The 12,066-nt window shown below is 43.6% G+C and overlaps 1 protein-coding gene across 1 annotated transcript in view; it reads right to left on the bottom strand.

Moving 5' to 3' along the window:
* LOC137324719 (pleckstrin homology domain-containing family G member 1) overlaps positions 1-12,066 on the bottom strand; it is a 185,836-nt gene that overhangs the window by 150,103 nt on the left and 23,667 nt on the right. Inside the window, exon 2 of the mRNA XM_067989351.1 lies at positions 9,469-9,657. The gene's annotated coding sequence lies outside the window, so the exon portion shown is untranslated. The remainder of the gene's footprint in view (positions 1-9,468; positions 9,658-12,066) is intronic.

Raw genomic sequence — 12,066 nt, 5'->3', positions numbered from 1 at the left:
AGGGATTCCTTTTATATTATACGACTTATTCTTCCTCCAATCCTCCACCAAAGTTACAGCTGCTGATCGGCAGAATCCAAAGGAATTTCCCAGCATCTGCCCTTATTTTATATTATTATTTATAGCTAAATAGTGAAACTTACAGCAGTTTGGAAAGTAGAGTGGTAGAGTATGATGGAGCATAGGCGTTTCCCTGCAGTACAGGCTGAGGAGTTGGGAGATGCTAAACTAAGAGCTACAGCACCATTAATGGCAGGAGGGTGTAATTACAGCGTGACAAGTTTACATGGGGAGTTTCCATTGTAAGTTTTTACATAGGAATTTATAATGGGAAAGGTTGAGACAAAAGTATAACAAAAACATGACAACAGGATGTAAGGTTTTATAGACAGGAAGTGCATGCAGATGTAAGATTTTTAATTATGTTGTATATAATATAATCTTTTAAAAACACTCCCTCAGTACTGCACTGAAGTAACAGTCTAAATTATGTGCTTAAGTCTCTGGAGTGATGACTGAACCCACGGCCTTCTGACTCAGAGGCGAAAATGCTACCACTGAGCCAAGGCTGACACCAAATAACCTGGTAAACAGCAATCAAAATGGGTTCAGAAGAGGAAGATCCCACGTGACCCAACTTCTCTACTTCCTTGAGGAAATAACAACCTAAGTGGACTGTGGAAAGCTCTATGACGTGTTGTACCTAGACTTCCTAAAGGCATCGGATCAAGTTCCACATGAGAGGGCCAATAGTTAAGATCAAAGCTCTGGAGATTCAGGGTAAATCTGTGGAATGGATGGAGAAATTGATTGCAGGGCAGAAAACAATGAATACTCATTTGAGAAGTTATGTCAGGGTGAGGGTAAGTACTGAGTGAGATGCCCCTGGGCTCAGTGTTAGGTCCACTACTGTTTCTAATTTCCAGCAATGCCTTGGTCTCAGGTGCCCAATACAAAATGGTCAAATTTGCAGATAATACTGAACTAGGAAGGGGAGGGGCATCAGTGGAGTCAGCACATACAGAATGAGCTGGACAAAATAAGTAAGTGGGCAGGACAGTAGCAGATGAAATTTAATATAATTCATTGCACATAGATGGAAAAATGTGCAACTCACATACTCCATGAAAGGTGTTGAAATAGACACGGATGAAGCTCAAAGACACCTAGAATCTTAGTAGACTCAACACTCAACATGTCCAACCAATGCAGAGCAGCAACCAATAGATGTGGATAGAATTCTGAATTATATTGTTAGAACAGTAGAATATGAGTCAGAGGAAGTCATGATCAAATTCTAGAGGAGCACACCTTGAGTACTGTGCCACATTGAAGCACTGGAGGCAGCTCAGAGGAAAGCCAATGGGAGATCCCTAGTGTTCGAGTTCTGAGGAAAGACTGGTGAATCTTGGGCTTCTAAAAGGGGGCATCTGAGAGATGGAGGAATGTAAGATAGTAAACATTGCAGAAAAGGCAAATCCAGAAATTCAATTAGAATCATAGAATTATACAGCATAGAAAACGGCCATTCGGCCCATCGTGCCAGTGCCAGCTCTTTGAAAGTGCTATCCAATTAGTCCCACTCCCCTGCCCTTTCATCGTAGTTTTGCAAATTTTTCCTTTCAAGTATATATCCAATTCCCTTTTGAAAGTTACCATTGAATCTGCTTCCACCATCCTTTCAGGCAATGCATTCCAGATCATAACAACTTGCTGTGAAAAAAAAAATTCTTCTCATCTCCCCCTGGTTCTATTGCCAATTATCTTCAATCTGTGTCCTCTGGTTACTGGCCCACCTGCCAGTGGAAACAATTTCTCCCTATCTACTCTGTTAAAACCCATCATAATTTTCAACACTTCTATTAAATCTCCCCTTAATCTTCTTTGCTGTAAGAGGAACAATCCCAGTTTCTCTAGTCTCTCCACAAAACGAAAACCCCTGATCCCTGGTACCATTCTAGTAAAGCTCCTCTGCACCCTCTCCAAGGCCTTGACATCCTTTCTAAAATTCGTCTTCACACAAAGACTTCAACGGATAGGAAAATCGGGCGGGGGGTATAACAGGCAGCTAATCTGCTACCGCCCATTTTGTGCCCTTCTGCCAAAGTTGAATTTTACACTTTGTGACTGAATTAGGTCTGTGTGCCCTTGGTCCGATTATCGCCTGCCCTCTAACCCCGTGTCACCTGCCGACCACACTTGTTCGAGCAGTGTGAGTCAGTGCGAGCGATCACTTTGTTATATAGAATCACATAGAATTCGGCCCAGCTGGTCCATGCCGGTGTTCGTGCTCCACATGAGCCTCCTCCCACCTTCCTTCATCTAACCCCATCAGCATATCCTTCCATTCTTTTCTCCCTCATGTGTTTATCTAGCTTCCTCTTAAATGCATCTATGCTATTCGCCTCAACTACTCCTTGTGGCGACAAGATCCACATTCTAACCACTCTCTGGGTAAAGAAGTTTCCCTTGAATTTATCTGATTGCATCTTGTAAATCCAAACCTCACCCTAATAACCGTGCGGTAATATAAATGGAACCAACTGAATGTGACTAAGTTAAACAGACTCCACAGTAATTACGCAGAAATACTCTGTAATTGTTTTCATGTTGATGCTATTTTGGGACCCACTGTACAACTGAACTTAAAATATATTGGGGGGGGGGAGGGGCGGAAGCTGTCAACAGTGGTTTCAATTTACAAAAAAAAATAGCTTCCCTTTTAATTAGTAACAGGATTTAGGAGGCTGCAACCGATTTTCTCACAGACATTCACTACATTGAGCAATTTGCCGCCACTGTGGGATATAATTATGTAGTCTGTTTTGGAAGACTTCTGTGGTATTTCTAAATAGAGATGGGGGGGCGGGGGTGTTACATGAATAAGAATGTAGGGTTTATGCAGTGATGCATTTTGGTAGAAAGAATGAGGAGAGGCAATATAAATTAAATGGAACAATTTTAAAGGGGGTGCAGGAACAGAGAGGCCTAGGGGTGTACAGACACAAATCTTTGAAGGTTGCAGGACAAGTCGAGAAGGCTATTAAAAAAGAATACGGTTACCTTGGCTTTATAAATACAGCCATAGAGTACAAAAGTAAGGACATAATGCTAAACCTGGTTAGGCCCCAGTTGGAGTATTGTGTCCAATTCTGGGCACCACACTTTAGGGAGGATGTCAAGGCCTTAGCGAGGGTGCAGAGGAGAGTTGCTAGAATAGAACCAGGGATGCGTGATTTCAGTTACGTGGTGAGACTAGAGAAGCTGGGATTGTTCTCCTTAGAGCAGAGGCGGTTAAGGGGAGATTTAATAGAGATGTTCAAAATCATGAAGGGTTTTGATAGAGTAAATAAGGAGAAACTGTTTCTGGAGGCAGAAGGGTCGGTGCCTAGAGGACACAGATTTAAGGTAATTGGCAAAAGAACCAGAGGGGAGATGAGGAGAATTTTTTTAAGCAGTGAGTTGTTATGATCTGGAATGCACTGTCTGAAAGGGTGGTGGAAACAGATTCAAATGTTGACTTTCAAATGGAATTGGATAAATACTTGAAGGGGAATCATTTGCAGGGCTATGGGGAAAGGGCAGGGGAGTGGAACTAATTGGATAGCTCTTTCAAAGAGCCGGCACAGGCATGATGGGCCAAATGGCCTCCTTCTGTGCTATGTCATTCTATGACTCTATGATTTAACTCATCGACCCTATGCCCTTGGCAGGAAGCCTCATTCCATTGGAGTGCTGGCTGAAGAATTGGTATAGTAGCCCAAACTCTAACCTGCACTCGCTTCGAGCAAAGGTTAACACTGGACCACTGAATCCCACCCTTACATTCCACATTTCAATCAACGACCTTGGCTCTCTGATTAGGAGGTTACTCTTTTAATCAAGAGACTGATGCAGTCCATGTATGACACAAGAAAAGCTCAGCGAACTGCAAGCCACTCAACCACCAGGTACGGTAGTGTAAGAAACATACATAAGAAACATAAGAAATAGGAGCAGGAGTAGGCCATACAGCCCCTCAAGCCTGCTCCACCATTCAATAAGATCATGGCTGATCTTCGACCTCACTTTCCCGCCTGATCCCCATATCCCTTGATTCCCTTAGAGTCCAAAAATCTATCGATCTCAGTCTTGAATATACTCAATGACTGAGCATCCACAGCCCTCTGGGGTAGAGAATTCCAAATATTCACGACTCTCTGAGTGAAGAAGTTCCTCCTCATCTCAGTCCTAAATATCTGACCCCTTATCCTGAGACTATGTCCCCTAGTTCTAGACTCTCTAGCCAGTGGAAACATCCTCTCAGCATCTATCCTGTCAAGCCCTCTTAGAATTTTATATGTTTCAATGAGATCATCTTTCATTCTTCTAAACTCCAGAGAGTATAGGCCCATTCTACTCAATCTCTCCCCGTAGGACAACTCTCTGATCCCAGGAATCAATCTAGTGAACCTTTGTTGCACCGCCTCTAAGGCAAGTATATCCTTTCTTAGATAAAGAGACCAAAACTGTACACTGTACTCCATGTGTGGCCTCACCAAAGCCCTGTATAATTGAAGCAAGACTTTCTCCAACCCCCTTGCAATAAAGACTAACATACCATTTGCTTTCCTAATTGCTTGCTGTACCAACGTGCTAACTTTTTGTGTTTCGTATGCCAGGACATCCAAATCCCTCTGAACACCAACATTTAATAGTTTCTCATCATTTAAAAAATATTTTGCTTTTCTATTTTTCCTCACATTTCCCCATTTAATACTCCATCTGTCACCTTCTCGCCCATTCACTTAACCTTTGCAGACTCTTTGCGTCCTCCTCACAGCTTACTTTCCCACCTAGCTTTGTATTGTCAGCAAACTTGGATTCATTATACTCGGTCCCTTCATCTAAGTCGTTAATATAGATTGTAAATAGCTGAGGCCCAAGCACCAATCCTTGTGGTACCCTACTAGTTACAACCTGCCAACCTGAAAATAACCCGTTTATTCCTACTCTCTGTTTTCTGTCCGTTAACCAATCCTCAATCCATGCTAATATATTACCCCCAATCCCACGAGCCCTAATCTTGTGCAACAACCTTTTGTGTGGCACCTTATTAAATGCCTTTTAAAAATCCAAATACACTACATCCACTGGTTCCCCCTTATCTACCCTACCAGTTCCACCCTCAAAAAACTCTAATAGATTGGTCAAATTTGATTTCCCTTTCATAAAACCATATTAACTCTGCCTAATCATATTATGATTTTCTAAGTACCCTGTTACTATGTCCTTAATAATAGATTCTAGCATTTTCCCTACAACTGATGTCAGGCTAAATGGCCTATAGTTCCCTGTTTTCTCTCTTCCCTCCTTTCTTGAATAGCAGGGTTACATTTGCTACCTTCCAATCCATGGGGACCATTCTAGAATCTAAGGAATTCTGGAAGATCAAAACCAATGCATCCACTATCTCTGCAGCCACCACTTTTAAAACCCTCGGATGTAGGCCATCAGGTCCAGGGGATTTACTGGCTTTTAGTCCCATTAATTTTTCTAATACTTTTTCCTTACTAATTTAATTACTTTAAGTTCCTCACTCTCATTTACCCCTTGGTTCCCCACTAATTCTGATATGTTTTTTGTGTCTTCTACTGTGAAGACAGATATAAAATATTTGTTTAATGTCTCTGACATTTCCTCATTCCCAATTATAATTTCTCTTGTCTCTGCCTCTTAGGGATCCGCGTTTACTTTTGCTAATCTCTTCCTTTTTATATACTTGTAGAAGCTCTTACAATCTGTTTTTACATTTCTTGCTAGTTTACTCTCATATTCAATTTTCTCCCTCTTTATTAGTTTCTTGGTTGTCCTTTGCTGATTTCTAAAACCCTCCCAATCTTCAGGTTTACTATTCTTTTTAGCAACATTACAAGCCTCTTCCTTTAATCTAATACTATCCTTAACTTCTCTAGTTAGCCACGTTTGGATCACTTTTCCTGTGGAGATTTTATTCCTCAAGGGTATGTATATTCATTGGGAATTATGAATTATTTCTTTAAATATTCACCATGTAGTTATGTTACTGGACTAATAATCCAGAGAACGTGAGTTCAAATCCCACCATGGCAGGTTGAGGATTTGCATTCAGTAGCATCAGTAAAAGTGACCATGAAGTTGTCGGATTGTCATTAAAACCCAACTAATTCACTAACGTCCTTTAGGGAAGGAAACCTACAGACACCCAGTCTGGCCAAATGTGACTCCAGTCCCACACCAACATGGTTGACTCTTAATTGCCCTCTGAAGTGGTCTAGCAAGCCACTCAGTTGTATCAAAGCAGTCAAGAAGAAAGCCCACTGCCACCTTCTCAGGGCAACTAGGGATGAACAATAAATGCCGGCCTTGCCAGCGGCGCCCACATCTCAAGAATGAATATTTTTTTTAAAATTCACCTCATGAAGGTTGAATTCATCCAACTGCATCTTTGACTCCAAACGTTTATGAACATACAAAATTGACGGGCAGGAAAAGACCAGCTAGTCCATCAAGCCTGCCCCACACCATGGTGGCTGGAGCATCATGACTGGACACTTTCCACCATCCCGCCAGCCATGTAATCTCCTGGGATGAGAGGATTATCATCCTTTCAGTAAAGATTTATTTTTCTAAGATCAGTATTAAGTTTAAATTTCTCTCCTCCTGTTCTACGGGCATACATGGTGACCAGGGTTTCACACAGTGTTTGAGGCCTGGCCACTGCATTATGAAAGCAACAACACAACCTCGATAGACTAGATTTCTGTGGTTTTGGTTTAATTAGAAGTCTTTCATGTGGGACGTTGTCTAAGACTGCAGATGAACTCTATAACAAGGACTTCCACCATCCACTATCATTCTCAAAGAAATTGAAAAGCTTTGTCAAGCTGGACTTGTGCCTCCCCAATCTGTGCTGACTGTCACGCTGAGCTCTCACTACAAGGCCGATGGGCCAAATGGCCTCTTTCTGTGCTGTGTGATTTTATGATCCTGCAGCCCCTGAGTGTTGGCGTCCCAATGCTCTCGGAAACTGCTTTCTATTGTTCTCTCCAAATGGTCCTCCAAGGCCTGAAGCTCAGTGGTCCAGATATCCACATTGGATGCACCGATCAGACTGGAGCCCTTTCTGTCAAAGGAAATTGGATCTGCATCATTCACTCCAGACAGTGCATTGTGTCAAATCCTTCTCGGTATTGGCACTGAGAATGGCATTGGACTCTGCTATGACCTGTCTCAAGTCCTCCATTATGGTCCTCAGTGGCTCCTTGCTCATCTAGGATCCTTCTTTATAGAGCAGGACCCCAGAGATCTGAGTCCACAAGTTCAGGGGCCAGGAGCTGACTTGTGCATAGCCTCCGCTCCCCAATGTCAGATCCGCCTTCACCTCTGACTTCTTCGGTGCCCCCTCCCTTCACACAGATATGGAGCAATGGCAGGTAAATGGAGCTGAGGTACAGATCCACCATGATCTGATTGAATGGCGGAACAGGCTCGAGGGGCTGAATGGCCTACTCCTATTCCAATGCTCCTATGGCACTTTTTTTGTAGCTTCCTCCCCAGAGAGGCCCAGCAGTACCTCCTTTTTTGCCCATTCCCATGCAGGAGGGTTTTTGAGTGAGTCACACTGAAATTCTGAGCTCTTCCTTTCTGCCTCTATACACTGCCCTTGACCCTTCTTCAGCTGTCCCTGCCTGAACCTCCAGTGAAAGACATTTCTTTAAACGTGATACAACATTACACACGAGCCATCCAGTGCAGCTACCTGACAGTCAACTGAACCCAGCACTTTCTTAATTACTCGCCCCTCCCCAGCCTCCTGCTGCAAACTTCAGCCAGACTTGGCTTTTAATTTCCAAGTGCATTCACTGATTTGTTGGCAAACATATCAGCCAATATGAAAGTTCTCACAAACAGCAAATTAGATGAATGACCTGTTGCTTTGTTTTAGTGATGTGGGTTGAGGGCTAAATATTAGCCAGGACACTGGGGAGAACTCCCATGCTCTTCTTCGAAAGGTGCCATGAGATCCTTTATGTCCACCTAAGAGGCCAGACGGGGCCTCGGTTTAACGTTTCATCCGAAAGACAGCACTTCCGACAATGCAGCACTCCCACCGGACCGCACTGGAAGTGCCAGCCTGGATTATGTGCTCAAGTCTCTAGAGCGGGGCTTGAACCCATGACCTTATGACTCAGAGGTGAGAGTGCAACAACTCAGTAATCCGAAAGCATTTTCCACCATGTTTAAAGTGAAACAGATACATTCCGCACACGGGGTCTACATGTTGCTTCCATATTTTTTTTAAGGCTTTTACAAACCAATTGCTGGCTAGTTAAATAGTGTCATCAATCTGGATACAACTCTTAGGGAGTATATTGCACAGTCCACCTTTGGGCCTTACACCTCGAGCAGCCTCCTGCTAGCTTCAAGAGGGAAACACAGAGAAAGTCTTATTTCTTCTATTTCACATCATTCCCCACACAGACAAATAACAGAGCCCAGAAAACTGACTTAACAGAATCTAGGTACATCAGAATAATTAAAAAGGCTAATGGAATATTGGCCTTTAGCTCAAGAGCGCTGGAATACAAAAGTGCAGAAGTTATGCTACAGTTGTATAAAGCTCTGGTTAGACACCATCTGGAGTACTGAGTTCAGTTCTGGGCACCGTATCTCAGGAAGGATATACTGGCCTTGGAGGGGGTGCAGCATAGATTCACCAGAATGATACTGGGGCTACAATGGTTAAATTATGAGGACAGGTTTCATAGACTAGGTTTGTATTCTCTTGAGTGTAGAAGATTAAGGGGTGATCTAATTGAGGTGTTTAAGATAATTAATGGATTTGATAGGGTAGATGGAGAGAAACTATTTCCGCTGGTGGGGGAGTCTAGGACAAGGAGACATAACCTTAAAATTAGAGCCAGGCCATTCAGGGGTGATGTCAGAAAGCACTTCTTCACACAAAGGGTAGTGGAAATCTGGAACTCGCTTCCCCCAAAAAGCTCGAGGCTGGGGGTCAATTGAAAATTTCAAAATTAAGATTGATAGATTTTTATTGGGTAAGGATATTAAGGGATATGGAAACAAGGCGGGTAAATGGAGTTAAGATACAGATCAGCCATAATCTAATTGAATGGCGGAAGAGGCTCAAGGGGCTTAATGGCCTATTCCTGTTCCTATGTAGACCATTGTTTTAATGGCCTTCTCTTTACTGATGGAACAAAGTCAAACAAGATTTGCTTGTTAATCCATCATGTCGCAGAATGTTTCATTTTTGAAACTTCAGTTTTCTCACAGCTGTTTCAACAGTCTCAATAGGAAATGAAGTGTTTCAGCCCGATTAAGAGTCACAGTCTTACTAGTCTTCAAATCAGTCTGGATCAGTACTCTCAAAGTAACTACAAACATAAACAAATCGACACTCAGATCCCTGCACAGTGCACTTACCAGCAACAGAAGGGCGACTCGTGTATGAATCTATTTCGGAAAGTCTAGCAGACCCAGGTGTTTAACTGGGAGCCCTTTGCTCAGCTGCCATCTGAATCCTCATACCTCATCACTGTGCTACTCATCAGCATCGTTCGATCGGACAAGTCTCCTCACAAGCTTCTAGAATGTCCCTTTGTCTTCTTCTCCCTTTGTGTAAAACATTTTAATAAGTCAACTTGTGTAGTTTAACAAGCTTTTCTCCCTCCCCCCACCCCACCCCCCCAACCCCTTCCTTCCTTTTCTCGGCAACAGAAGGAAACCAGATGTTCAGATATTTCTTTTCTCTTCACAAAAATTCTTGTCGATTTTCGCCACTTCAGATGAAGCTGTAAACAGTCCAGTTGCTGTTCTTGGCCCTGCCGGTAATGAGTGTATGAGCACCAAAGTCTGCGTGAAATATTTCAACTGTAACGTACTCTGCTGAACAAAACACCTATTCATTGTCACAGACTCTCAGCGACTGCATCTCAAGATACTGGAAAACATATTTGACGTCGCTAATAGTCAACATGTGATGACTGCTGCCAGTTCATACACTAACTTTCAGCATTTTCTTTTAGTTTGTTTGGCTTATTTTTTCCTTTTCAAGCTTTGGAGGACCCGGTTGGAAAAAATACCTTTACTCAAACACAGCTGGACCTGAAAGTATTTTATATAACTTCAGAGTTGGAGTACAGATGCTTTGCCAAGGTTACAAGGTGCCAGATGTACATAGGCACAGAAAACTTTTGCTGGGAGGTAAATTTGTAAGGAGATTTCTACTTAAAAGAAAGAACTTATAAAAAATTCCCATGGTCCAAGAAAGATGAGAAGGCTGTGGAAATCATTCAGAAAGCAGTCAAACTTCATGGAATACAGTGCAAGCAAGTATGCAAATTTTATCTGGGTGAACTTCCAAAAGGTTAGCACTTTCGAGAAGTATTTCATCCCTCTCCCAAGCTACAGTGTTAAATAAATAATAAAACGTCAATAAATAATAAAAAATGAATCAAATGACAGGTCAGTATTTGCTGTCAGCCAGTTCGCTGCTTACATAAGCCCTACAGGCACCTCCCTAACAAAGGAGTTCACACAGAGAAGGGACAAAGCTTGCAATGCCATCACTGCTCCAGGTCATCACCAACATTAACCGTCCACTCCTGGGGGGTAATTTTAACCCCCAAGAATGGGTGGGTTGGGGGCAGGTGGCAGTAAAAATAGTTTGTTTATGGAGCTGGACCGCATATTTAAAGGGGCAATGTACTTCATTGCGATAGTTGATGCACTTAATTTTTTGTGTATTGGAAATGTCAAACTAATTTAACCTTACCTGTTTGGGTTTCCCATCGCTTCTGATTCATGTCAGGTGAAAGTAAATGAGAAGGGCCGGATCCATGAGGTGAGTGCCTTTATTAGGAACATAGGAACAGGAGTAGGCCATTCAGCCTCTTGTGCCTGCGATTGCACTGCACGTGGGCCCGGAGGAGCAGGAGTGCTTCATCCAGGCCCAACATGCTCACCTAGCACGATCGGACCCCCACGATTGCCCCCCCCCCCCTCCAATGGTGGACCCCCTCCATGGTGGACATCCCCCAGAGTGTGGACCTCCCCTCCCCGCCCCCGATCTTCTCCAAGGCCCACCTGATGTCATCCACCTCCCACCACCTACCCACCCCCTACCCCCGATTTGTTCCAGGGCCCACGATCTCTCTCTCTCTTCCTCCCTCCCCCCTCTCCGGTTCACGGTTTCTATCCCTTCCGACAGGCAGCCAGCCTGTCAATCTGGCTGCCTGGGGCGTGGGAAACCCAGAAGCACAAATACTCACCTTCAATTGAGTTGCGATCCCAGAATGCACGCACTCACTTGATTTCTGGGTTCCCCATGCGAATAGCTATGCACGTGCTGGGGTCCTGGCTCCGAGCTAAAATCATGCCCCTGGTGTCTGTTGAGAGTAAATCACCAAATATCCTCGGCTAAATTGGAATTGTTTAACTTAATCAGGCCACAGGTCTGTGGGTTCAAGTCCCACCCGAGACTTGAGCACGTAATCCTGACATTCCCAGTTCAGTACTGAGGGAGTGCTGCACTGTCGGAGGTGCCGTCTTTCGGATGAAACGTTAAACCGAGGCCCTGTCTGCCCCCTCAGATTGACATAAAAGATTCCATTGCACTATTCGAAGAAGAGCCGGGGAGTTCTCCCTGATGTCTTACATAAGAACATAAGAAATAGGAGCAGGAGTAGGCCAGATAGTCCCTCGAGACTGCTCCGCCATTCAATAAGATCATGACTGATCTTCTACCTCAACTCCTATTTCCCGCCCTATCCCCATATCCTTTGATTCCCTTAGTGTCTAAAAATCTATCGATCTCAATCTTGAAAATACTCAACGACTGAGATTCCATAACCCTCTGGGGTAGAGAATTCCAAAGATTCACAACCCTCTGAGTGAAGAAATTCTTCCTCATCTCGGTCCTAAATGGCCGACCTCTACCTTGAAACTGTGACCCCTAGTTCTAGACTCTACAGCCAGGGGAAACAGCCTCTCAGCATCTACCCTGTCAAGCCCTCTAAGAAT

Source organism: Heptranchias perlo, chromosome 8, assembly GCF_035084215.1.
Source record: "Heptranchias perlo isolate sHepPer1 chromosome 8, sHepPer1.hap1, whole genome shotgun sequence".
NCBI classification, from domain to species: Eukaryota; Metazoa; Chordata; class Chondrichthyes; order Hexanchiformes; family Hexanchidae; genus Heptranchias; species Heptranchias perlo.
The sequence above is the reverse complement of the archived record's forward strand: the minus strand, read 5'-3'. Positions and strand labels throughout refer to the sequence as shown.